General features: G+C 46.8%; 2 protein-coding genes across 3 annotated transcripts in view; both read right to left on the reverse strand.

Annotated features, from left to right (window-relative positions):
• Positions 1 to 26458, reverse strand: part of tmem132e (transmembrane protein 132E) — a 182369-nt gene that overhangs the window by 94148 nt on the left and 61763 nt on the right. Inside the window, exon 1 of one of the 2 annotated variants that reach the window (XM_029174631.3) lies at positions 5166 to 7368. The exons of the other annotated variant lie outside the window; for it this stretch is intronic. The gene's annotated coding sequence lies outside the window, so the exon portion shown is untranslated. Of the gene's footprint in view, positions 1 to 5165; positions 7369 to 26458 lie in introns of those variants that run through there. 2 annotated transcript variants of the gene reach the window in all.
• gtf2ird1 (GTF2I repeat domain containing 1) overlaps positions 1 to 26458 on the reverse strand; it is a 189613-nt gene that overhangs the window by 58563 nt on the left and 104592 nt on the right. The gene's annotated exons all lie outside the window — the stretch shown is intronic.

Below are 26458 nucleotides of genomic sequence, written 5' to 3' on the forward strand. Positions count from 1 at the left end.
CCAAGCGCAGCCTCCATTTCACGTCACAGTAGCTGTTTTCCCCCTCGCTTTCCTGCCGTTGGGCGACTTTATGGATTCTGGTCAGCTCAGCCTGCAGCTACGTGCCCCTTCAGGGTAGACAGCTAATCAAGATGAGTGTCGGGGTAGAGCCCAGATGAAGGGGGGGGGGGCAAACAATACGTTTCCTGCCTGTGACACAGAGTGAGGCCTATTTACTTTTAAAGGGACAGTTCGGCCAAAACATACTTCTTCCAGCACCTGTTTTCACCGACGTGCGTGTTCCTTCGGTCCTCACCACCTCGTGCTGCCCCAGAAACAGCTCCTCTGGATTTAATCAGCCGCTCTGACAGAAAGAGGCTTTGGATGCTTTAGTGCAGGAGTGAAGGACCAAGGGAGCCATTATCGCCGCGTGAGGAACTTATGTGCTGTATCTGTTCTCGCAGCACAGATGCGGGGCCTAACAGGACCATGTATTACAAACGGGGCACCGAGCCAAGAGCACGAAAAAAGAGAAAACATTTAAACGTATGCGTCTTAATTAGGAGGAAATAACCAATTTAGCAAAACTAACAGCAGCACCCAGAAGAGGATTAAGTTGCACTGGACCGACGTCCTCAGTGCTCAATGTTGTCAAGTGCTGCTTTGCACTTTTTAAACTCCATGTGACATTTGATCACTCTAAGTACCTTTGCACATATTCTCAGCGCTAACACAATACACTATAGAGTCACTTTATCACAGTATCAGCTTCAGCCTGCGCCCTAATGACAGAAATCGCTTTGCTGGAAATCTATAAACTCTGAATCAATACATTCATCGACTCAGCTTAGACTAAACTGACTAGAAATTCATTTTCCAGTGAGTAACAACAGCGTTTTTTTTTGCGCGAGTGTGTGGGAACAGTAGCGGAGAGGCTCTTTTCTGAGTGGTTGCATCATCCTCTATTTCACCCACCTGAACCGAGAACATGTTCCTCTGCTGATGGGATTCTGTCTCATAACCTCATCTTTCACTGTGTCAGCGCTTCCTTTATAGGCCGGGGAATAAAATGCATAGACTACCCAGAGACTTGTTTTGTGGGATAAACACAACGACAACTCAAATATTTCTGTGTTGCATTTACAAGGGGAACTTTAAAGTCCTGTTTATCTTGAGGGGGGGCCGGAGTTTAAGCTCCGATGAAATATGTCGGCATTGAGGTGCGATCGCCGTGAGCTAGTAACAGTAGTCTGGTGAAGAACAAACAGTTTAGAAAAAGGGTTTAAATCTACACAACAGTTGTTGCTACAGTATATTAGTGTGTGCATTAAGTTTCATGCAAGGCTTGCACACAAACATCTGTCTACAAACAGATCACCAGACAAAAGGTAAAAAAACAACACTGTACACAATTAAATAAGCCATTCTATCTGATTGGCTTTAAAATATCTATATTTTGTTGTTATTCTATTACGCACAGACCTGCAGTCTATTACAGGTGCACTTAGGCTGCCATTACTGTCCAGGTATTCTATAGCGGGCCGTTTGCTGGTGGGCTATCATATTGCATGAGCAGTCTTCATTATCAGATAACCATTGCTGGTAAATGGTAACAAATAGAGAGCCCGGTAGTGGAAACGAGCCTAGATAAGATATAACAAAGTTATACGGGCCTCGTGCATTGGCGACTGATTCAATTACAGCCTAATGCTGGAGATTAGCCCGTCTGTGATCAAATAGAAACAACCTCCTTCCAATAAAAGTACACCTAGTGTCGTCTGCAATCGCATCGCATGCGCCGCGTCGCTGTAATTAAGCCGGCGTGGTTAAATGATGTCGTGCACAATGACCGTCCTCCGTCTCGAGCAGCTCGGCACCAACTGAACCGCGGCTTCCCACCAGAAGCTGCTGAACTGGCGGAGCCGCTGCCCGTGCGCGGTGCTCAGGTGGCTGCCGACGCTCGCGCTGGATTATCCTCTGGTGGATTTTCCACATTATACATTTCATCTCCTCCCGCAGGAGCCACGCCGCACAATAGCGAGCTCAAGCTAAACAAAACGATAGCTCAAGGGCAGATCCCATAGGCTGGAGATCTCTCTCTTTACCCTATAGCTTTTATTTAACTTATTATACGGGGAGGAACGCGTCGGCTTTGAGGCCCACTGAGATTCTAGAGCTATTGTGCGTTCAGGTGGTTTCCTGCGGCATCGTCCTGAAGACAAGCGAGCACAGATTTTTCCACAAATGTAAATGAGCACGATAAAGTCAAGGACTCAAAGACGCCAATGTTAAACCGCTTTGTTCTTTTGGGTCCCAGAGTTGGAAACCGGGGCGGAGCGCGAAGTAAGCCTGACTAGACGGTTTAGAAGCTCCACGGCAGCGAGGTGAGCCGCAAACAGGTGTTAAACCTCACAATTCATCACCGAAAATGAGTAATATTAAAATATTAATTAAATATAATAATAAATGTAGTTTTTAATGAATTACCTATTAAAGATGAATAAAAGTAGGATAATTGATAGCTACTACCAGATCCGATTCTCATACGTCTGCAGACGCTCATTATGAAAAGAAATTGGGTTTTTTTTTTGGTTGCAGACAGAACGATTGTGCATCATACATCTTTAATAAAAACAAACCCCAATAATTCAGCCACCTGCTGCACCAGCTGTTGTCAATTTTAATCACTAATATAAAGTTAAGAGGCCTTGGGCTCGATGTATTAAAAGCCACTTTGGAACTTTCAGCGCCACTGAATAAATAATCTAAGTGGATTTATGCACATTTTGTGTGTGTGTATGATTTTAACACAGGGCTGATTAAGGATAGCAAAAAAAATCTGGTTAATTATTCAAAGCCTGGCACAGTGTTGTGAGTCTGTGATGGTTCTGTGCTCTGTCACTGTTGTGAAGTTGTGTGTCCATATTAATGAGTCCTGAAATGTGAGCTCCATTGCTCAACTTCCCTGAGGGTCCCACATACTTTGCCTGGACCCGCCCCAAGAAAAGCTCTGAACGGTCACACGACCATAAACAGACAAAGTCTCTTCAGTAAAGATCAGACAGTTTTTTGCTCAGGACTAGTTGGGCTTTGTGTGTCTGAAGAGCAGCTGCTATGTGGCGTCGAGAAGCTTTTTCCAGCAGTGAACGGAATTTGACTTTTTTTTCCAGATGAACAGTGGATGCTGATTGTGACGACCTCTACAATGCAACTACCTTTCCTTCAATAGCACAAATGGTTCTAACCCTGTGCTGTGATGTACAGTACTGCATACGAGTAACAGAGGGGGTGAGGCCTGGTTCCTGCATGATTGAGTGAAATCAGATTTTAATGCTCACGCGTGTAATAATAAAATGTAAAACTATGAACATTTAGTTCCTTGGCTGAGCAGAGGTGTTTATACATGTAGTCATATATGTAGTCATCCCACCAGCAGGGGGCAGGACAGAAAACCAGAAGAGATTCTGCACAAGGGCGTTCAAAAATAATTATATATAGATAACTATACTGTACATAAGCAATGCTAAGTAACACTACACAAAACAACAGCAGGAATCTATAGTAAATTACCCGAACCAATTCTCATCATCATTTTGTTTCCAAGGCTTAAAATTTGAGGGTAAACTCAACAGAGAACACTTCATTAGATGGAGCAGCAGCTTCGCACCATGCTGCCCTGCAGTTCCATGGGGTCCCCGAGTCTACACTCGAGGAGATTTTCATCATTAAATCCTGAGCTGACTTCGTTGCCAGGCTTTTTTTGGTTAGAACAGCAACTGACTCATTTCACCTGAAAACCACAAGCTCATATTATCATCATCATCATCATCATTACCATCACATAAATGATCAAATGTGAACTGTTCAGCTAATTAATAGACTTCTAGGTAAAACAATGCAGATCATCTACAGTGTAGAAGGAATCCAAACAATGGGTAGATGATAATGATAATAATAATAATAAACTACAGTAAAGACAGGAACCTGTCGGCTGTGTATGCAAAAAGATGCCTGCAGGAGAAGCACTACGTGATGGAGCCTGGTGAAAGACGCGTACAGAAGCTAGCAAATTAGCACAGGTCATTAAAGCCCTAATTGACAGTTCTAACAAGAGGCAATGAATCCATCATATCTGAGAATGGGCTCCTGCGACGCCTGTGCCACAGTGCTTGTTTACTGTGTCCTAATGGCATATGATAAGATGGAAATTTTGTTTGGGTGGGAGATCAAACAGCTTTTCTCCTGTCATTTGCCAACTTGACCTACAGTTGTATTATTTCTAGCAACGTGTTCTGAAGAGGGAGGGAAACACATCAGTTGCCATCTCGCTGCTAGTCTAGAAGCTTCTCCTCCTCTCTGGACCCGTCTGCTACAATATATTAACCGTCCCTGCATGTCTGGCCAGGGAGAGAGGAACACAATGAAAGACATCAGTTCTTTTCATTCTGTTTGAAACATAAGACCGCAATAAAAATTACAGACTGTCCGTGTAAACTGGGGAAAAGCATCATATTACACCGGGCTTCGCTGTGGCGGTGGGTTAAAGAGCAGAATCTCTATCACCCTCCTGGAGCCTCACAGGCCGCGGGATGTGACGAACCTGTGCAACACGGCCGCAGACTGCATGAAGGATGAAACAGGGGAGAGGGGGGAAACCAGGCGACTGCTGCAGACGTCGTCCTGGGCCATCCTTCAACTTTAAAGCTGGGTTTTTATCGAACAGGAAGTTCATCGTCCATCACATCCTTTAACGCTTCATTAAGCACAAAGGTAAAAAGCAGATATTGTACGACTGAAGTAATCTCAAAGTCGAGCCCGGCTCACTTTTCCCCAGCCTTTCTGTCTTTTCTACAATCTATATGACAACATATTTAATCCATTACTCATGTGACATACTGTAGTGAATTAAAATGTTGGCGGCGACTGTGGAGGAATATCTGTCCTCCTGTCGCTCTCATGAGCAAATGATGAACATGAACTGGAACTGCGGATCCGTGAAGACGCGGTTCAGGAGCAGTGACCCGACCCGCGTGCATCTGAGTTTATCTTACTCACGCCCTTCACATCCACGCTGCCATTTTTAAAAACTACGTTCCAGCACAACAGCCCTTTTGACTTTTTCACGGGGAGGGTTTTAATGCTGTCCCGGCGTCTGTGCAGAGAAGGATGACACGCGTGTGACTTACCTATACGTCGAGGGGCAGCGCCAGCAGCCACGGGTCAACGGCATATGGAAAAGAGAAGAAGAAGAACGGGAAGTGAGAATTGGTTGGAATAAATAAATTAAAGGGCAGAGGGAGCGGATTTAGACCCCCGAGGAGCATAATGCTGTCGTCTGGAGACTGGCAATGATCACACCTGCCTCCTCCATCATCCAGCCCTGGAGGCTCGGCACCGCGTGAGTCACTGGATAGAAAGCTCTCACATGCACAGACCAGCGTGGTCTAACTGCAATTACCAACAGCTCTGTGTGTGATTATTTTAACAGCTATTATAAAAAGCACTGCCCATGTCTGCATAACAATGCATTTATTGTTATAAAACTAAAACTATATTTATATTAGATTATTAGATTATGACGTTTCTGCATCAGGTCATTTACATGAAGGTGTTTTTCCTTCCCACTTGCTGCTCTATCTTATGAGGGATGGCTTCTTGCTTCCCCATATATCACTTTAGACTTTGGCATCAGAAATATTACTTTGCCAAAAGCTAGATTGCATCAAATACTTCAGTTTAATCGTGTAATAAACAACAAGTCAGCAAAACCGAACTACTCAGGGGACCCATTCGCAGCCCAGTGCTTCACATACTGTTAAACACTAATCATACATCTGGCTGCGGTATTAACTGTGATTTCCTTCAAGTCAGAGATCACAGGATTTGGCTTTTTTTTCCTCCTCAAACAACAGTACCGCAGAGCAACAATGACTCTTATGACCAATAATGAGCCAGACCTGCAGGGCAGAATGAATTCGAAATGGACGCAGTTGAAACGGGCATACAGTAATAAAGCTAACAACCGTTTGGGAAGCAGCACGAGGACGGGGCTTTTAAAAGTGGTCCATGTGTGTCCCCTGCCAAAAGGTTAATGTGGCTCGGTCGTCTGTGTGTGGGAGTAATTACAAAAAGGAAGACATCGCATTAAGGTTCCAAACGCTAAGAGCCTCGGCTTGATTCTGCAGCACTCCAGTAAACATAACCGAAGAGATCAAGTGCCCTCGTTCAGCTGGAAATGAGAATCCATAGTTCCATTTAAGGCCTGAACTGCTAAACAATGACTCCCGCAGTCGCGCTGGAGCTACGCTATTATCCTGTGACCGGAGGAAGTGTGTTTGTAGGGCAAACGTGCGAGGCGGCGCCATTCCCGCAGGGTCCAGGCGACGTCTGAAGCGGTTCCACTGGCTCCTACTGCACCAGCACATGCTGACCGTCCATCCGCCCACTCGCACGGTGCAATTAGCGCACGCGAGCGTGAGTGAGGCGGCCTCAACCGTTGGATGAGAGCGAGCCAGGCTCAGTCAAGCACGAGGACCCCTGATCGACTCAGAGAGGCCTCGACTCAGACCCGGGTCTGGGTTTCTGACGTCATCACATCTCCAGCATCAGCTGAACCCAATCTTCTTTCCTGTGTCTAATTGAAACTTTACATCTATTTCAAGTGCGTGGGACACGGCTCCCGTCTGCAGCAGTGCAGGTGGCGCCCAGAGGCCCACACAGCATCTGTAACTCCTCGTCGGAGGTGGAACGGGCTGCAGGTTACGTCTGGGGTGCCGTTCCGCCTCGGTAGCAAAGACACGGGCGGAAAAATATGTACGTTTGGTTTTCAGTGGGGCTCCAACAAACGAGTCCCCGTACGGACACAAAGCGCCTAATGCCCTCGTCAGAGTGAACGCGCACAAACACACAATCCCAGTCTAATCAGCGGTGCACCGCTCGCCCCGCAACGCCGAGCTACACGGCGCGGGAATGTCAAACGGATCACGCCCATGATTACCCAGCGGCGCAGGGACGGGGCGTTCCTCCAGCTAACTGAGACAATAGGGGAAGTTGGTGATGCCACAATAAACTGAGTTCAAGCACAATGCAATTTATGTTTTCCTCCGTGGCTCCAGCCGTAACTCTCATTTGCAAGAGTCTATATTTGTATTGTGTTTGTATCCTGCCACCAAAGGGGGGGTGGGGGGTGGGTGGTAAACACCAGAGGATCTACATGAGCTACATCTTGCTGCTGCAGCTTTCAAGTCTGTCACAAAAAAAAAGAAAAAAGGGAATAAATTGTTTGCAAATACCCAGGTTTTCCTACAGCTACAGAGGAGCAACGCGTTAGCGTTAGCGCCGCCGCCACGAACCTGCAGATGCGTTGGGTGTTTGTGACAACTACCCCCCACACACACACACACACACACACACACAAACAGTTCGTCGCCATGTTTCGTCTTACAAAATAAAAAGGGAATTTACAGATTCCGCGTGGCCGAACACGTCAGCGCTCACGCTCGGGGACAAGCCTGATGCCCCATTAGGACATTTTTACAGCGTTTTCATTCAGCTAACTCCAGCGCCGCACTTACGCCCGCTGACCCCGAGACTTTGTGCGCTGCAGAAACTACGCGAGCGCGGCTGTGTGACAGGCAATTAGGGGGGGTGTTGGTTCCAGACGCCGCCCGTGAGTTGGGGGAGGGCTGATGACAGGAAGGAGGAGAAACAAGAAGTAGTGGGGACGAGACCTGAGGTAGAATCAAGGTCTTCTAAATATAATAATTAAAAATAAATGTTTGATTTGAGAAAGAAGGAGGCCCTGTTTGACTACAGGCAGTTGATGTGCTGTACTGTATGTGCAGAATCACAACTGTTAACTGAACACTAAGTGAAGAACAGGTGCGCTCACCTGCTCCGGTCCCACAGACTCCAGGCCTGATGAGTAATTAAATACATTAGAAAAACAGCAGGAGAAGTCAAAACCAGCACCACCTCCTTCCCGGTGTCTGTTCACCGACATGATCTCTCTCAGGTGCTTGTTAGGCTGCTCCCACCGTGGGATGAAGCTTTCAATAGTTACAAAAAAAGCACACAAAGGGAAAGAAAGAGCATCTCTCTGCTATCTGTGACATCCAGGGTTGTCAGTGCCAGACCTCAACATATTTTATGTGCCTTTTCCTTGCGAGTCCATTGTCAGGAAAACCTTCACCAAAACCTAATTTATCTGACTCAGATCAGCCAGAACTTCATTCTCCTGACATCCTGGAGAATGTCAGTCATCCTGAAAGTGAGGCTCTCCACCTCCTCCCCCGTCTCTAGGCCTGTTTCATCCTCACTTGTGCAAATGCCTCAACAATTTTCCACAGCCTCACTTTTTTTGGATGGCGCCGCACCGTCGCGGTGACCTTGAACGTCTCATTTGAGCTTGCATTGTGTTTAAACGCCATCGGGTGCAGCTCGGAACCAGCAAACAGCCAATTACGCTTATTTCAGAGTCACCGTGTTTCCCTAAAAAAAAAAAAAAAATCTGTGTCACCGAGTCACTGCCGAGCTAAATTTGTGTGCTCCGATTAGTTTAACATGGAAAAAAGAAGCCTCCTGCAATTGTGTGAAACCCCGGTAGGATTACGATGATCCAATTACAGATAGCATTATCGATGTGACAACACGATGCAGTGCTGTGGCTCCGGGAGCATTCAAATGCAGCACGCTGAGCACGTTCGGGAGATTCCCACACAGGTAAGAGATTTAAGCCACTTCATCCTGAGCATCCTGCCAAAAGCGTGTTACAGATCAACGTCTCACTATCGTCGGTTAATGTTCCATTCATGTGGTTCATAAACAGGGATATAATGATAATGAGGCAGGATGCACCGTAGTAGGGCCCATGTAGCTTCTAATAGTTTCTGGCAATAAGTCCAATCCCAGTCGGCGCCCGAGTGCCGCTGGTCCTGGTATTTTCCATTGTGTAATCTGTTTTTCACCGAATCCTATACTGTGGGGCAAACCTGTAATCTCCCACGTGCCACGCGAGACAGTGAAGGCACATAACTGACAGATGTTAATTCAAATTGTGCTTCCTGAAACAGATGGGTTTCATTTATTTTATTTTTACTACATGCTCAGTGGACGCGAAACGCAAACAGAACACGTAACACTTGGCGCAAACACATCTGCTCGCGACGGCGGTGAGGGGGGGGTGTGTTATACAGCTTCATCAGGACGCTGTCGCCGGCGCTCTGATTGGTGATCAGCGCCTCCCGAGCGGCCGAACGGCAGGTACTCGCACATCTGTACACATCTGTGTGCACCGTAATGCTGTCGGACCTACAGCAGCATGCAAGCATGCCTCGAGCCCGATGCCACACACACACACACACACACACACACACACACACACACACACACACACACACACACACACAGGGGTCTGGCGAGGCAACAGCTCATGTTTCCGTTAAAAAACAACGTCGGGCATAAGACAACGCTCTCCAACCAAGTGGGCCACCGCGTCTTGGTCTTAGCCATGATCAAATACGTTCTGTGATCTCGCTTTGACAGCTCTCTGGTTTACTCACTGGGCTCGAGCCGCCGCGTTCCCACGAGGTCGCGGAAAGCGCCTGTCCAGCACTTCCCTCCCTCCCTCCCTCCCTCCCGCAGTCCCTCGCCCAGCGCTCGCCTTTTTATAGCCCCGGTTCTTTGACTTTTTTGTTCTCTCATCCATACAGCCTATTTCTTCACATTTACATCAGCCTCGTCTCTGAAGTTTGCTGCTCACTCATCCTCTGTCTCCGACTGCTGCCCCAGGGCCCTGAGGGTGGACCATTAACACAGGACTAGGGATTAAGGGACAGGCTTTCCCAGCTGAAGATCCTTCACAACCTGGACAATTCAGAGCACGGCCACTGCACAACGTACTGCCTGCATTAGACACACAGATACGCAGGCGAGGCATAACCGAATTATGGGACCAATATAGCATTTGGCTCCTTTTCAGACCAATCACTCACTCACTCCCTTCGTTGTTGTGCCTCGTGAATTAATTCTTCATTAAATGGGTAAAGGCTCATTTTAAAGTTGGTGTATTAAAAAGTTGTGGTCGGGCACCTTGGCATAAGAAGCTTTTCCTCATCAAAGACCTTGACCGGGAGTCAGGGGAGTTTTGTGGGCATCTATTTAAGCAAAGGATGTGAAGACAATCTCAGAAGAAGTATTAATCCACAGATGCTGGACTCTGCTTTTATTAGTTCGTAACTAACACACATACAGTATGGGCCAGTGCTTCCCTGCCTCCGTGTTCAGATGTCCTTGGATGTTTCACCTTTAGGGGAACTCCGAGAGCGGCGTGTGGGCAGAGCAAAGCAGCGAGAGTCACAGTGCACCTGCAGGCGAACACACTCTCTGTCCCAAATTTGGCGTGTTTTATTCATTCAGTCCACGTTCAAAAATGGCTGCATTCCTTCCACCCCACATAGCGCCCCTCTGCCCGACAGAGTATCTATCAAACACTCCGATCCAGGGAGAGACCGCGTCGCTGCCGGTTCAAGAGTGCACAGGAAGGTGGGGGGGCGCCCGTGGCACGTGGAACCTGAGCGCAGCCTCCGTCTGGGGGGAAGACGCAGCGGGCGTGAGTGTACAGTAAATGACTTCATGTACCAGGTCGATTTCCCTAAAGGCAGGACAGAGCCATACATTCATTACACGTACATGTGCGGCCATTACAGTGTGGAAAACCGAGGAAATATTATCAACACCACATTGTATGAAGGCTCCCAGATGTGGAAATGAAGCATGGGGACTATTTGGATATATATGTATATAAAAATGGGAGGCTACTTCTAGCTGGCTGCGATTGTGACAGCAAGGAGCGGTGCTGTGTTTATCCCAGTTGCACGTCTTCGTAGCGCCGTCCATCGCTGACCCCGCGCCACAATCGAGGCATTCGGCCGTGAAATCTCCCTCTGATTTGAGGACATAATAACAATGGGCAGAAATGGTGACATGGCCGCGTATGAAACATGCAGCGGCGAGTGAGGGGGGGGGTTAGAGACGCTGCCACTTCCCATTCCATACGGCCGCGTTGTCCCCTTGTACAAGCAGGAAACCGGAGAACCAAAAGGAAGTCCTGACAAAACATTCTGCTGTGCCCTTAGTTTAATGCAGATGCATCTAAAGCGGCTGGCGAGGTACAAAAAAAGTCTTAATGGATTATTTAACAGGACACATCCGCTCTGCATGGCTGCTCGCCGGCTGTTACACAGCCTGCTTTCCTCCAGTCTTACTGCCAAGTGTCTTGGTGTGACAGCTGGCACACCTGATCTATCTGATTGGATTAGTGCAATCAGTGGGCAATGTGCTTAAAGCTAACCGGGGTGATGGTGGTGCGGATGCGGGCGATATCGTTAGTCAGGTATGGAAAGAACTGGGAACGCACCAGGCCCCGCTTCTGTCCTCGTTTACCAGAGGAGCTCGTCTCGGTCTCGGTTCGATCACCTTTAAGTCTTTTTACCGACTCGCAGAAGTAGAAAAACCTGGACGATTTAATATCAAGCAAACTCAGTGTTGTACACATACACAGTTAGATGGTTCAGGTCAGTGGTGGAGGAAAGGTCACGTTAAGCGGAATATGTCAGGATGATGGAGAAATTGCAAAAACCTGGAAGCACTGATCCTGATGTACTCGCGTTAGAGATGAGAAAAAGCAATTCACATCCTGCATCTGTTGTATTGTGTCCTTGACTGGTGTCGACTGTCACCAGCATCAGCATCCGCTGTTGCCTGTTTAGTGTAACCAGCCATATACTGCAGCTTAACCGAAATAATCGCTATTATGAGTTGCTACTGTACAGATTCTGACTCCTAGAGGTGCTTTAAGGTGTTGAGCTTCTAAACTGTTCCGACTGCGTTGCTGGTTTGTGGCGTCAACTGCAACAAACCAGCAGTAGTCGTGTTGATGTGTTCGCAGGCTCTCGTTGCTGAGTTGGTGCCACTTTCCCAGACACTCATCCCTAAATCCTGCAAGTGCCACTGCTAGAGTTTTCAAGGTAATAGCCTCCAATCGTTAAAGTGATATTAAAACGCATAACAGGAAGCTGCGGTTGGAGCGGACTGAACGGCTGCTGAGTTGCTTTTACTAAAATGAAAGTGCGTAATCAGCTTTGTGATTGTTTAGGTTCTTAAGCTAAATAGTACATGATAAGTCTGTGACATGTACTTTTGCTTGTTTGCGGTGATATTAAAAATATTGGTGGACAGGAAGCGTGTGTTAAAAACTAATGTTAGTCGCCATGGCGACAGAGAAGCGGCTAAACACCCGATAAAGTACTGCCAGCAGGAAACTAATTTACCTAATGTGAATCATATGCATTTTTAAGTTGAATTCTCCAATATCTGCTCGGTACCAACAGTGTTTAATGAGGTGGAATGACCTACTTCAACATGCAGCCGCAGACACAGCGACTGTATCTCAACGCCGTATATCGTGGCGTGGCGTCGTGCGAACCGCACGAAGGTCCAGGTGTGAGCGCAGCTACTCTCAATTCACCCACATGATTCTGACATTTCACTGATAATTAAACCCGGTCCTCTGAACGTGCAGCGCTGACCCTTGAACCCAAGGAGTGAGTGTGGCTAATGATTCAGGCTGAGGGCCCTCGCACCGTCACCGGCTGCATGCACGCACGCACGCACACGCACACACACACACACACACACACACACACACACACACACACACACGAGTCCAGTTGGTAAAGAGTATTATTTTAAGCCGCAGTGTTCTTTAGTTGGAAACACGCTGGTTCCACAGCCGTGGCTTTAATCGCGTGCCAGTTGCCGGTAATGCAGGCAGCGCTCCTGAGTTGGCTCCCGGTTTGTTTGTCTCCATTCACACAATCTTACTTTAAAGCCACCGAAGCTTTGGAGACATGAAAAAGCGTGTGTTCACTGGCTTGTGATTCGATAAAATGTCAGAGGGTGATTCAGGACAGCTGCTCAGAGGTGCCGCTACTCTTTGCGGAGGGAGCGGGCGCGAGGGGCTCGGCTAAGTGACGCCTGCGTAGCGCCGCCGCCCCACGTGCCATCGGACGCTTGTGCTGACGGCGCTTTCAACAGGAACCGCGATTTGTGATACATTATATGCATGAGCACACATCCCCGGCTGGAGAGGAAACAATGGGACTCCCATAGACAACAAACAAGAGAAATATGCCTGTTTATGCCAGAGAAACAACAAAGAACAACACTGATCTATGTGGCCCGCGAGGCACCTGATGCCCGTTTAGACCTGCACACACACACACACACACACAACACACACACACACACACACACACACACGCACCCACACACGCACACACGCACACACACACACACACGCATACACACACGCATACACACACGCACCCACACACGCACACACGCACACACACACACACACACACACACGCACCCACACACACACACACACACACACACACACACAGCTCAGATGGGGTGTTTGTTCGTTTGTTCCTGCCCAACACAACCCTAAACACGGCACATGAACATGCACCATTGACGGATACCTAAAACGCAGTGAGTGCCCTTCGAAATATATTGAGATTTTTTTCTTCGACTACAGGAACCACTTAGTTTACAGTACTTTATAAAAATGTTGAATTTAATTTAACCTTAACCGCCCTAAAAATGTGTGGAATCCAAAACAAATGAATGTCTGATGTGATTTCATTTAAACCTGTTTCTCTTTGCCACATCTGCACATATAGTAGGAGCCACACCTCCTATTGTCCCACACTTGGTCTCTAGACGCTGCAGAAGCTTTTGGTGCTTTAAATAATAAAGGAGGTTCGAAATTTGCTCTGAAATTTTAATTGTGGTCTGGTCTGGGGATGTGCATTAGGGAGCGGGGCTGGAGCAGTGGGTGGTGGGTGGGAACGGACATAAGTGCTCCTAACTGCCTTGGGCTTCATTATGAGGGGCGATGGGAGGAGGGGTTGGGGGGGGGGGGGCTACTGTAGGGTGGGGGGATGAAAGGAAAAGATGTCTGGAGGGGTCTTGCCATCCACCCAGGAGAGTCATGTTGCGCTGTCATCGAACGGTCCGATTCATCGCAGTCGACCACGGTATCGACCCGCGGGCGCCTGCGCCGCGCGCTAACGAAAGGTCCAGCGATTAAGTGCAATTACGCCACATCTAGGACCACATGAGCAGAGGCTGCTCTCCCATAATGCTCCACTGCTGTCGTGAATCAAAAGTAATGGAGCAGCTACTAAACACAATCCAACTAAGGGGAAATGATGTTTGTTGCTTGACGACGTGGAACCTAAACAGCTTCACATATTGCAATTATAGTTTTATAGGTTGAGGCATTCAATTACTGCCTGTTGGTAAAATACTGTTAGGCCTGTGATCCTGTGCAACTTCTTTAGGGCTTTTCTTTGAGCTACCGCATCATGAGGCTAAAGATTAAACGGAAAACATTATATTCTAAAGACGTCAGCTATAACGTCAGCAATCTGCATTTTAGGCTCAATACTCCATTAATTGCTTCTGTCATCCACCAAATCTCCTGTTCGAAAACAGATTGTCTGATGGTAGACTCTAGACTCTCAGACTATCTGGGCTTAATGCTTCATTAACATTTACAAAAAAAAAAAAATAATAATAATGTAAGCAGGCTTTAAGCTGCCTCATTGTTTATCCACATGCATTCTGCGTCGTGCTATTAAAACACTTAACCCCCATATGGAGCCTCTTCACCTTTAAACCGCCGCCGGGTCAACGGGAGTTTGTGAAGCAAACACAACAGTTAACGCAGCTGCACACGGCATATCAAAAATGACCTACATGTTCATTAAATTGTGTCTTTAGAGGCCCTCTCATCTGCAATGCAAACAAAACCCATTGTTGTTCAGTAAGCAGCTTATGAGAGTGGGAGGGGGAGCACACACACACACACACACACACACACACACACACACACACACACACACACACACACACACACACACACACACACACACACAGACTTTATGGCTACGCACTTTCTTTTCCATGAGGACGCTTCTAAATCTCTGGTTTCCAGCCTCATTGTACAACATATTTTTGGAAAGATTGGAAAAGTCACTTCCGACTGTTAACATACATATATACATACTACATGTTACTGTTCTTCTTGCATTCTTGCAACTTCTCGCTCTCGCTGCAGTCACCTGGTTTCAACATTGAGCTGCATAAACGTTTCTTCACGTCACTGCATTTGCTTTGAAATATTTCTAAATTACAAGCAGCAAAGATATCTTATCGAGATAATTGTGGCTTTGATTTTAAAAACCGAGATAAATTATCCACTCATATCACATTTCTTCTTACATGAATATTATCTCCAATGTGCTCTAGGCATCAAATACAAACTGCTTTTATGTGAATCTCTTTAGGAGCAATAACAGCCAGTCAACAAACACTGCTTTTATGATTAAATGAGAATGACACTGCTGACATCTGTGGATTTAAACCTTCAAGGCTGTTAACTGTGACACCACATCGAGTGCGGTTGGATGAGGCCGAGGAGCTGAACCCGGACTTCAATCTTTAGTGATATCGCTTCCTTTTCTCTCAGTATTTCCCCTTCTGTTCATGGCGAACGTCTTAAAATCAAAATGCAAATTGCAAAAACAAAATGCATCTTTTACTGGTGCTCGGGGCCGAGCGCAGGCGCGGCTATTTATCATACCTTTGTGTTAAAACTAGGGGCTAAGCAGTTTAAGGGACTGGGCCTTTCAACACGCACAGAAACACACTGTGGAAATGTGATTTTCCTTTACATGCATTTCCATCAGCTATTGCTGGAGACAACGTCAGATGACAGAGATCCTCCCAGAAAACAGACAACGCGATCAAAGAGTTTGTTATCGCGGGGAAAAACCTGCTTTGATGTCAACCAGATGAAACGCGCGGCGTCCTTCGCAAAGTTCCCTTTAGCAAGGCAGTTCCCCCTCGTGCTGCGGGCGGGAAGCGCTCGGTGATCCGCAGCGCGGGCAACGCAGGCGCCGGCGGGCACCGAGCGTGGTTCCGAATGGAGGAGTGTTACAAATATGAACGCGTTATGTTACAGGAAGAGGTTTTTTGAAATTCACTATTCATGGACGTTAAATAGAGCAGCAAATCAGCTGAATACAAAAAAAAAAGATGCAGGACCGGAGCAAAAGAAAGCGCATCCATGTGTAATTGCATAAGATCCATCGCAGTATACATGATGATGAATATACCTGGAGGTGTTTAAGGTCGATCCGTTCCCAATGGCAGAGAGGACGGGAGGCGCTAATGACTCGGCCGCATGATGAGCTTCACCCCCCCGACCCGTCTAGGGCCATGAAATTAAAAAAAGGCCATCTGAGCACATACTGTGCTTCTCAGGTCCTCATGGAACAACTGAGGCGCCGCTATAGGACGGTTCTGATGTGAGCTTAACATCGAAGCCCAGCAAAATCTACGGTCTAAAAGAAGTTTTTCAGTGAATGCACGTTACTGTATCAATCAGCTGTGTAAGTAAGTAAAGCAGAGCATTGCCCAAGCACCCCTCCAAATAGCATGACATTCACAATATTCATTAATGTGACTTTTAAAACGTTCCATTTTCTATAATCCTCCCATGTCTGCTTTATGGCTGCCCTTGCTGACCTTTCAATGACAACAGGGACGGCAAATGACCGGGTTCGATCTGCAGCCCGGATTACTCTGCCCGAGAGTAATTCAAGCTAGATGACGAATGCTTATGGGAGAAATGAAAGGGGCCGGCGATCCAAGCTGGAAACCGAAGGCGCGGTGAAAGAAAAGCAGAAAAGCGAAGTCTTTACCCAAGAAACGCTCCTTTAAGCACAGGTGCCGCTGAAAGAAGAAGAGTTACTAGTAGAAACACTAATATCACATTGGAGCATCACCAACACCTCCATTACACATATGCTGGCAAAGGGGTCAGGACCATCACGGTCAAGGCAGACGGTCGGTCCACTGACCCAGATCCTGACCTCGATTTCCAAGCGGCTCCTGTGCACTGTAGCTAGACCCCCCCCCCACCTACAGCAACAGCGGCATTTGTACATTAGCGTGAAAGACGTATCAGTTTACTCAACTCTCAACTTCGCCAGAGAAAGCAATCCTGTTAGCGGTCCCCGAAGCTTGGAGCACTCAGAGTACGGATTTCACAGCTCTTTGATTACTCTGGAAAATATCTCTGCTAAATCGATAGTGTGAATGCCTGGCTGGTGGCTGGACCCCCCCCTATCCATTACCATAACATCAGTCTGCAGGTAAAATCTGATGCCTGCTGTGGGCAGCGATAAGGTCTCCCTGCAGGTTTCGGTTTCCTGTCTTTTCATCAACGTCTGCTCCACTACGTCGGCCCTCGCGCTCAACGACCTGCGCGCGCACAAACCAACTCCAACAACAGCACGGAGAGAAAATGAATCGCGTTTAGCTCACGCGCCGCGATGAAAGCATTCCTGCGCTCTCCACTCTGTAAGAAATTCTTTAAAGGGGAGCGACTGTTTGCTGTTTGCGGAGGGGGGGGGGGGGGTTCTAGCGATTTTACAGGAGTGATTTAACAATCAGGGCCCGAAACTTCTCAGGTTGACACTCAATGTCAGGAAGATGGATGAGAATAAGCTCCTGTAATAGACTGGCATTCAGCCTCTGGGAGAGCGCGGGTAAACTTAGCTGCCTCACACACGGCAGGCGCGAGAGATGAGCTGCCGGTCTCCAAGCCAGTGGCTGCAACAAGGGTTACACAAGGCAGCCATCATTAATATATCAAATTCAAAGGCTGGGCTTCTCACTGTGGAGTGAAGAGCTGTTGATTTGAGGATATGCTCGGAGTAGTGTAGCCATCCATCAGTGTAAAGTTACAATTTCTAGTTTTGCTATTGTCGTTTCCCACTTATTGTGATTGTCATCTGCATTTGTTCTGGTGAGATTTGCAGCACAGAGAGTAACATCACACTGCTTCAGGGTGAAGTGTTGTTTTTGAGACTATCACAAGGGGTCAGCAAATTCAGAAACACTCAAACTGGATTTGCTGCACTGGCTTTTGTCTAAGAGGCTGCAGGCGTCACAGGTGAAATATGCAGAAGGACGCTTCATAACTATTGTAATTGGGTTATGACCCTGTAAATGTAGAACTACTGTAGCTGTGTTGCATCATGTGCAGGGGTCCCTAATGAAGTGGCTGGTGACTGTGTGTGATTGCGTCTGTCTCATGTTCAAATATGACAACCAGGGCATCCTCTGGTGGCCGTCCTCTCCTCACACACGCTTCACGGCTGCACACTTATCTCTGCTTTGTCAGGGCGAGGACCCCGGTCGCATCCCAATTCCCTCCATCTCTCCTTCGCATCATTCCTTCTCACTTTGCTCCCGTCAAGCTGTCGAATAAATGCAGCCAATCACTGGATGAGCGGCTCCTGTAATGAGCAAAGACCCCCGGTGAAGTCGGTCGAGGGGTGCGATGCCAGAGGAGGCGAACGGCTTCTCCTCCTACAGTGTGTGCATGCAGAGTTGGCGAGCGGGTCAGAGCGTCTGCGTCTGCGTCTGCGTCTGCGTCTGCGTCTGCGTCTGCGTCTGCGTCTGCGTCTGCGTCAGGCCCGGTTCAACAACTCTACGCGTGACATTACCGGAAACGCTCCAGCAAGTCTTCACACAGTATATAAACAGGGAAGGTGGCATTTCTCAGTGTTGTCTATACTACGCCTGACATAAAAAACAGCGTAGCAACATAAAGACTTGGGGGAACAAATAAACGCACACACGAGGAACCTCTTCCACTCCATCAGTGATTCCCCACATCATTTTCTCACCGTGGCACCCGCCTGCTGGAGGGAAATCATGCAAGTCATGCTCCAGCGTGGACGTATATGTTGATTGATACTGCTGCTATCCGCAAATGCAAAGGAGATCTTTTATTATCTCACCTTTCCACTGACAGAGAGATAATTCATAGCGGTGGATATATTTGGTCGCGTAGCAACCTGCAATTATGCATGCTGTCTGGAGAGGAGACACTCGCTGTGTCCTTCTCTATTCCCTCCCTTCAAAGTACAGCAGAGAAGTTCCCCCTGCACGACCAGTGGACATGATAAACATGTCAATTAGCCGCGTCAAGGACACGGTTAATGTGGCCTGTCACATGAATTTAGACGCATGTTTAGCCACAGAATTAATCAAATTCGGAGCTTATACAGTGTATGAAGTGGTCCGGTCGGACGCTTTACGAGAGATGACAGCGGCAGCATCAAAGCAGTGATGGGGATGCAGTGGAGGAGACAACTGCAGCAGTGCCCAAGAGGGGAGGGCATTACGCATTCTACAGGGCGCTTCAGCACGTAGCGTCTTGGGATTGGCATGAAAACAGCAGCCGGAGCCGGAGAGCCTGACTTCAGGGTCGCCAAATAAGTGGTTTTTAGGATAATCTATTACACCCACTGCTTATAAATCTGGAACAAAAAGGAGGCGCGTGAGAACCTTGGTGCCGGGTTCGACGGCCGTTTATCAAGCGGACCCTCACCCTAGCATGAAAAGAAGACTAAACCGAGTAAGTGGCGAAGTGCCGTCGGAGAAAAAAGGGGCTGAGGGCGAAGCGTGAGTATCAGCGGCCGGTTCGTTGCCAGTCGAAGTGGCCGGAATGTGAGCCGGTTCCCTTCAGGCTGTTGTTCAGAAAAACCACAGGATAAATCGAATACATCGAACCTCTCCTTTCTGGCTCACGCCACGTTCCAGCTGCACTGTCACAAACAGCCACTTCACCTCCCGCCTGCCTCTGCCAGCTGATCATTTTATGTAACGCCTTTGAAAATACAACAACGCAATGGTAACTGTGAGCGTATTTGTCTTTATACCTCGTCCAAGTGTGAAATCCCTGCTAATTATAGTGAAGACCCCTTTACATGAATCAGGCAGGCAAATAATCAGACAACGTGAGTCAGGCCAGCGAGACGAAATGTAATATCTCGGATTTCAGGTGGTGCAGTGAAAAGCACTCCATCCAACAACAGGTGTTATTTACTCGAAAGGTCTTCCTGCATTCATCAAAAACATAAAATCAATGAATAATTTTGAATACTTCCTCAGAATGTGATTCAAAAGCCCAGCGTGCTTCCCACTTTTAATGTCGGGGCTTGGTGCCAGTCAAGGATAAAGGATGCGCTCCGGAGGCTGCAGGGTTCTTCATTATGTCTTCTAAGCATGCAGGGTCACAAAGCTGCATGTTGGTCCATGGCAGTATATTGGAAATAATGGCAGAAGTCTTCAAACTCCACAGAGACTCTGTTTTGGGGGTTTTATGGTGGGAAATGTTTGTATTTAGAAAATAGGGACTTGTTCTGATTCAGTCATACATAATGATATATTAAAAATCCCCATTAATTAATAAATGAATCTCCTATTATTTCTCCTAGTATTTTTCTGCAGCTGCTGCACACGGGCAGCACTGATTGCGTTTTCATCCTGCGTCCCTTTGTGATGGACGCTGGCGCCACTAAATAAAACGCTACCTGCCGTTGTTCACTTTTCTCACAGCGCTGCCCTGTTGAGAAACCCTCCCTGACTTTCAGCACTATTTAATGAGGCATATTCCTCGGCTGGCATGCGCCGGGTAAACAAACACAGGGACGGCATCGGTAATTGATCGGGCTTTCTGCGGCTTGAAAGGCCGCATCCTATGGCTCAAACCAGCGCGGGCGACGCCTAGGTTTGGAACATGAGACACGTTGACTGTTTGTTTTAATGCTGCATTAAAAAAACTAAAAGTTAATCTTGTTTGGTAAACAGAATAGAATCTCTAAAAGAATGAAAATACAATAAGTCATGGACATTAATGTAGGTGGATTTGAACATAAGCTTTTGTTAGATACTCATTTGCAATTAATTAAATAATAAATGCACTAACCTAAGGCGGGCATACTAATTTATAGGTAATTTGCATATACATCACTTTAGTATAGTCACCTCCAGGACTTAAGGTTGGTGCTTCAGCCTCTGATTGGTGTGGAAATGGAGCTGCTGTCCATTTCCTTCCCACGCCGGCTTTTCTCCATGGAAAATGAAACATGAATAATAAATAGGTGGTAAATGGTCGACTGCTAATGAACTGCCATTAGAGTCAATTCATAAAAGATTGTTTACCCAACGTTTTTACTTTTATTTGCCAATGCTGTGCATCTGTCAGGGCATACCATAATACTCCTGCTCCTCCTAAGATGATGCCTTGACTGTCTCGTGCAGCTTCATCCACTGCAGCATCTCACACTAGGCCTAAATGTGTTTCCCCAAATCAGGAAGTGACTTAGGAACCCAGTGACTCCACTGGGCCACTCCCCAAAACCCAGCGTCCAGTAATTAGAGTTTTTATGATGGTTTTTACTCATTAGTCCTCGTTTGCATTAGGGCGAGTGCCACGCTGGAGTTCCCGCCCCTTCAGCCTCTCTGCTGCAGCTTTCCTCCGTTCAGTCCTAATGAGGAGCACATGCAGCAGGAGGCGTCCCCTGCTCTCAGTCAGGCTCCGTGGTCAGAGGTTGTCATTGTCACTTATAGGGGGTGGTTCATGTGCTCCTGCCAAAATATGGTAGTGACTCCATTCTGTACCAATTAAAAAGAGGTCTACGACGCTTTAAAGCATTCTGGTTGCTCTGCGTTTTAATCACCTATAAAAGTACTTTACACCCTCTCCTTATAGCTCGACACAAGCAAACACGCGCCTGATGGAATGTAATAAAGCCCCGAGTGTTAGCGCTGGCAAACTCAATAAGTCTACTCAGAGATCTGCAGATGAAGCACTATGAAGGTTCCCCTGTACTAGTCCCAAACTCCTCTGCAGCTTTAGCCTGACTGCTTCATGCAGTAATCATATCAATAGGGAGAAGCTGCCAACTTCACCAAGCTAACACGCCAACAATGCAAACAACACCACTCGAACAAAAGTGAGTAATTTACTGCGACTCTCAGCCCACTGTGATTAAAAATCAATACATATTCATAAATATACTGTATATAAACCAAATCCTATGATGCCTGGATGCTGTCATGTGAACCCTTCCTTATGTGGTCACTTGGTAACCATGGCAACCACACATGCATCTATAGTGGATTTTAAATTGCCACAATACTTTATTTTAATTTTCCAAAGTGGGCACAATGTGTAACCTCAGCGTCAACCATTTCATCACCAGCTGGTGGTCAGACATTCACGTTCTCCAGCATCAGCATCAGGGAAGAGGGGCTTCTCTGCTCAGACCCTCACAGGCCACAGTCTGCAAGAAATACGACGAGGTTCCTTTTGCACGGGCTATTTATGTAGTTTTCCATTTACATTTTATTCAAATTAATTCATCACCTCAAGACCTTATGTGTCATAGAGTTTCCTTTACAATGGAACAGATGGTGCGGGTCAGAGTGTGTCACTGAGCCACTAACCCTCCAGGAATTTAATGAGTCTGGGGTTTCGCTGCATGAATTCAGTGTTTCATGATGCACTCGTCACACAGCTGAACGTGTGGAGCTTCACCTTCCAACTAAAGGCTACTACACCTGATCTGAGTCAAAACCAGCTTATTCTTTAACCCTGTTTACCAGCGTGGGCTTTCACCCAATTCATTTGCCGAGGTTCAGTTCATTTATGCAGCTTTTAACTAAGCCAACCAACACCACAGGCTAAAGGCTTTGTGGAGGCTACAGGTCTATCTGCTGGTCTGTTGACTGGAGACAGATCTGCATGCATTAGGTTGTTCTGTTCACGATCAATAGTGGAGAAGCTTCAAAGAGGAAGGCAATATGCCAGAGGGCTCCATGGAGAAGACGTGCTCATCTAGAAAGCACTTGGCTGCACGGACCTCGACTTCTGTTATGCTGTGTGCTTTATGTTTGGACCCTCGCGGGGGGTGGGGGGGTGGGGGTGGCACACACGCTCTTATCATCAACACCTCAGCTCTGAACATAACCAAGAATAAAAAGAGCAAAAGGCATGAATCCACACGTATTTAACAGGGAGACTAAAAAAGAGCTGTGAATAAAACAAATCATCATGATTCCTGGTTCTGTGTTCGTTAACACAAAGGAAGACCAGAAAAGGAGACGCACTATATAATCAAACCTTGAGTATTAATCCTCCTTCCTGTAGACTGACTGCAGGTTTGTAGCCTGACGTAGGTCAGAACTCTGTGCAGGCCACAGGTCAAAATATAAAATACAAATACACATTATATATTATAATATACGTATATAAAGCCACAGTGCCAGCTGAGTGTGGACACATTTGTTTTGTGGATTTCAAATCGAAAGGTCTCTACTGTATGATTACAATGCAATCACTTACTGAATCAGTGGCACAGCACAAGAGGCCGTCATTTCACCTCAGGGTGGCCTGATTACAGCTATTGAGGAGAATTTGAAGCAACACGGCATTCGACACATGTCAGTCATGTCCGTTACCATGTGTTTTTATTAACTGTCCTCTAGGACACAATCAACGGCTATAGACAACAACTAGAATCGTAATTGGACCCAGGAGCAGTCGGTAAATATGCGCTACGCTCAACATGCGTTTCCCAAGACGCACTCTGTTCCTGACATACTGATCACCAGGAGGCTCAGTGACTCGGGTTTCACATCTGCATGATTCCTGACGCCTGCAAACTTTGGACGGACCAGCTGCTGCAGTTCCACTTCTTGTGCCCGTAGGTTTAACAACAGTGTAGGAAATAAACGAGTCCAGATCATAACAGGTTCTGTAATCTGGCCTCTGTACGTGTGTGTGTGTGTGTGTGTGTGTGTGTGTGTGTGTGTGTGTGTGTGTGTGTGTGTGTGTGTGTGTGTGTGTGTGTGTGGTCATAATAATGACCATAATGTGCAGATGAATTGGGGGAAATGCTTGCCCTAAGCTATGAGGTGATTCTGTTGGCAACCATGGTTAGAGGCGGTTTTGGTAGCTATGCAGTAATGAGGCTGGTGGGAGGCTGACCTTGCTTAAATGACATTGCTAATAATGCTATTAGGACCACAGTCAGGGACATTTAATCACCAGGCTTATTGCTCCTAATATCCAAGGTTGTGAAGTTTGCAATATTGGCAGCTTAATAACCTGAAAAATCGGAGGCTTGAAAAGGTTAAAATATTTTCGCAGTGCCTTTTATCCTTTGCGTGTCACCTTCTAGAAGGTTTTTTTTTTTTTTTTTTAACTTTTGCACTTTTGTAACTTCGGCTGAAAGGTGAGCTCTGCTAACAGCTTATCCAGTAACTCATAGGTCTCCTAATCCTGCTGAAGCCCTTGACAAGTTGCCCTGCAGAGCAACATGATTCGCGACAGATCAGTGTATTCCAGCGGGCCACAGGCGCGGGTTTACGTTTAATGCACCATCAGCCTGTTCCACTTTCACCCGGCCCTCACTCAGGGTTCCCTTGATTTCAATTGACTACTTTGTGATCATAGGTGCTCTTCTTGTCATTTGTCCTCTAAGAGCCTGTGGAATTGCCCTAATTCCTGCTCGTCTGAAGCAGCAATTGCAGTGTGAAAAGTCTTTCTTCTTTGAGACAATGAGGGGAAAGTGGTGGGAGAGCCGCGAACAAAGCAGCGGGCGAATGAGACCGTAATTGGCGCCATGCCTCACTAATCGCGTAGAAAAGGTGTAACGGTGGGTGAATGAGTGACACGTGGCGGCTGCGAGGCGTCAAAGGCCAGCGTCTGAGGCCCCGGAGAAACCACGAGACGCATTCACGTGGTAGATTCATAAACCACTAAATATAAGTGTCAGTGACAGGTGTGGGTTCGCCGGTCTGACAGCGGAGCTGGTTAGTCCGTGCCCCTCTTTGATCAAAGCTGAAACATCTAATTAAAGACTTGATGAGCGCCAGTTTTTATTTATTTATAATTAACCTTCAGTTCATTCATTCATCAAGGTTACTTCGTGGAGCACAGCAGCATTTCCGACAAAAAAGCCAAGTGGCAAGAACGATGAGCTGTGAGATGATGAAACCCGCAGTAAACGAGACAATTTGTCAATGTATCTAAAATAATCACTTATCACAGACGTAAGACCTGATACAAGGTTATAATGAAACCAAAGCTAGACAAAAAATGACATCTGACAAATATTTGATGTTATTATCACTTTAACACAAGATCAGGGAAAAAGAGATTTCAAAATCCTTGCCTTTAAACTGGATGAATGTCTTGTCAGACATGTTAAGCAGATACACTAAAACCTTCCAGATAACAACATTTCTATTTCCCCTTATTTGATCAATTTAAAAACCAGGTTTGCGCTTTCAATTTGTCAAATCTTGACATGATATTTTTTAAACTACAGCCAAAAATTTTGCGGCCGGAGGTTTAGCTCCAGCGTGACCATAATACTCATAACACCCCAGATGAGCGGAGTGCAAACAAATGTGGAAGGAAACATGCAAAACTACCTGCCACTCATTTGATTTACTAATGGTCAGAATTAGAGTAAAAAGTGAAAGGAAAGGAGCAAAGTGGCCTTTTGATCGTGGATGATTGTTGATCCTTGATGCTGATGACTCGTGGAGGAGTCGCGCTCTCTAATAGTTGACTTTAAACCCAAGTAGTCAGCGTTTGGATATCAGTCTCATCCCCACCTCACCCTTGGCACAACAAGCCTTGTAGGCCCGGATCACGGAGGCTTTGGTCGGCTCAAGGCTTTCCCAAGGTTTTCAGACGGAGCCGGTGCTGCCGTAGCAGCTGTGGCCCTGAGACATCCAGCACTCGGTTGGCCATTTTGTATTCATGAAAAGCGACTGGAGAAGATGGAAAATTTGCTCTAAATGGGCTTGATTAATCTGGCAGGAATATCGTGCTTTATGCTGGGGCTGGAATGTTGAGATGCAAACTCCTCTTTGATCAGATCGTAGCCATTATCACAATTATCTATTATCTTTGCTTTAATCAGCGAGAAGGGTGCCGCTACTGCTACAGTAAGTAAGCGCACATCCTAAATGAGATCCCAACTCTGAGATTGACGAGTGCATTAAACCGCCAAAGGCCAGTTCTTCGAAGAGTAAATATATAGCAATGAGAGCCCAACAGCGACAAGCTGCTGTCTCACAGGTGCTCAAATGTCTGGCAGAGAGCCACTTTGGACACAACAAATCATAGAAGCAGCTGCACTTATCTACTGGCATTTTTTTTTCATGTCCTCTCGCAAAATGAGGTGAATAAAAAGCCAACTGTGTCCTGCACTTTCCTTCATTTTACCCGTCTCGATCACGCGGCGGTTAGCCTGCGCGACGGTTAGCGGCCTATCGCGGTTCCGCTTGCAGCCAGTCTGAGAGAACCAGCCTGGAACCATAATTAGGTTAATGGCTTAATCCCTGCAACGGCGCATTCCTTCATCCCTAAGTGTTGTCAAGTGACACACTTGAAGAACAAATCCATACAATCAGCGCCAAGTGTCTCACATTGTGACATGGTGCGACATGGTGCGACAGGGTGCGG

Source organism: Betta splendens, chromosome 14, assembly GCF_900634795.4.
Source record: "Betta splendens chromosome 14, fBetSpl5.4, whole genome shotgun sequence".
Classification (NCBI taxonomy): Eukaryota; Metazoa; Chordata; class Actinopteri; order Anabantiformes; family Osphronemidae; genus Betta; species Betta splendens.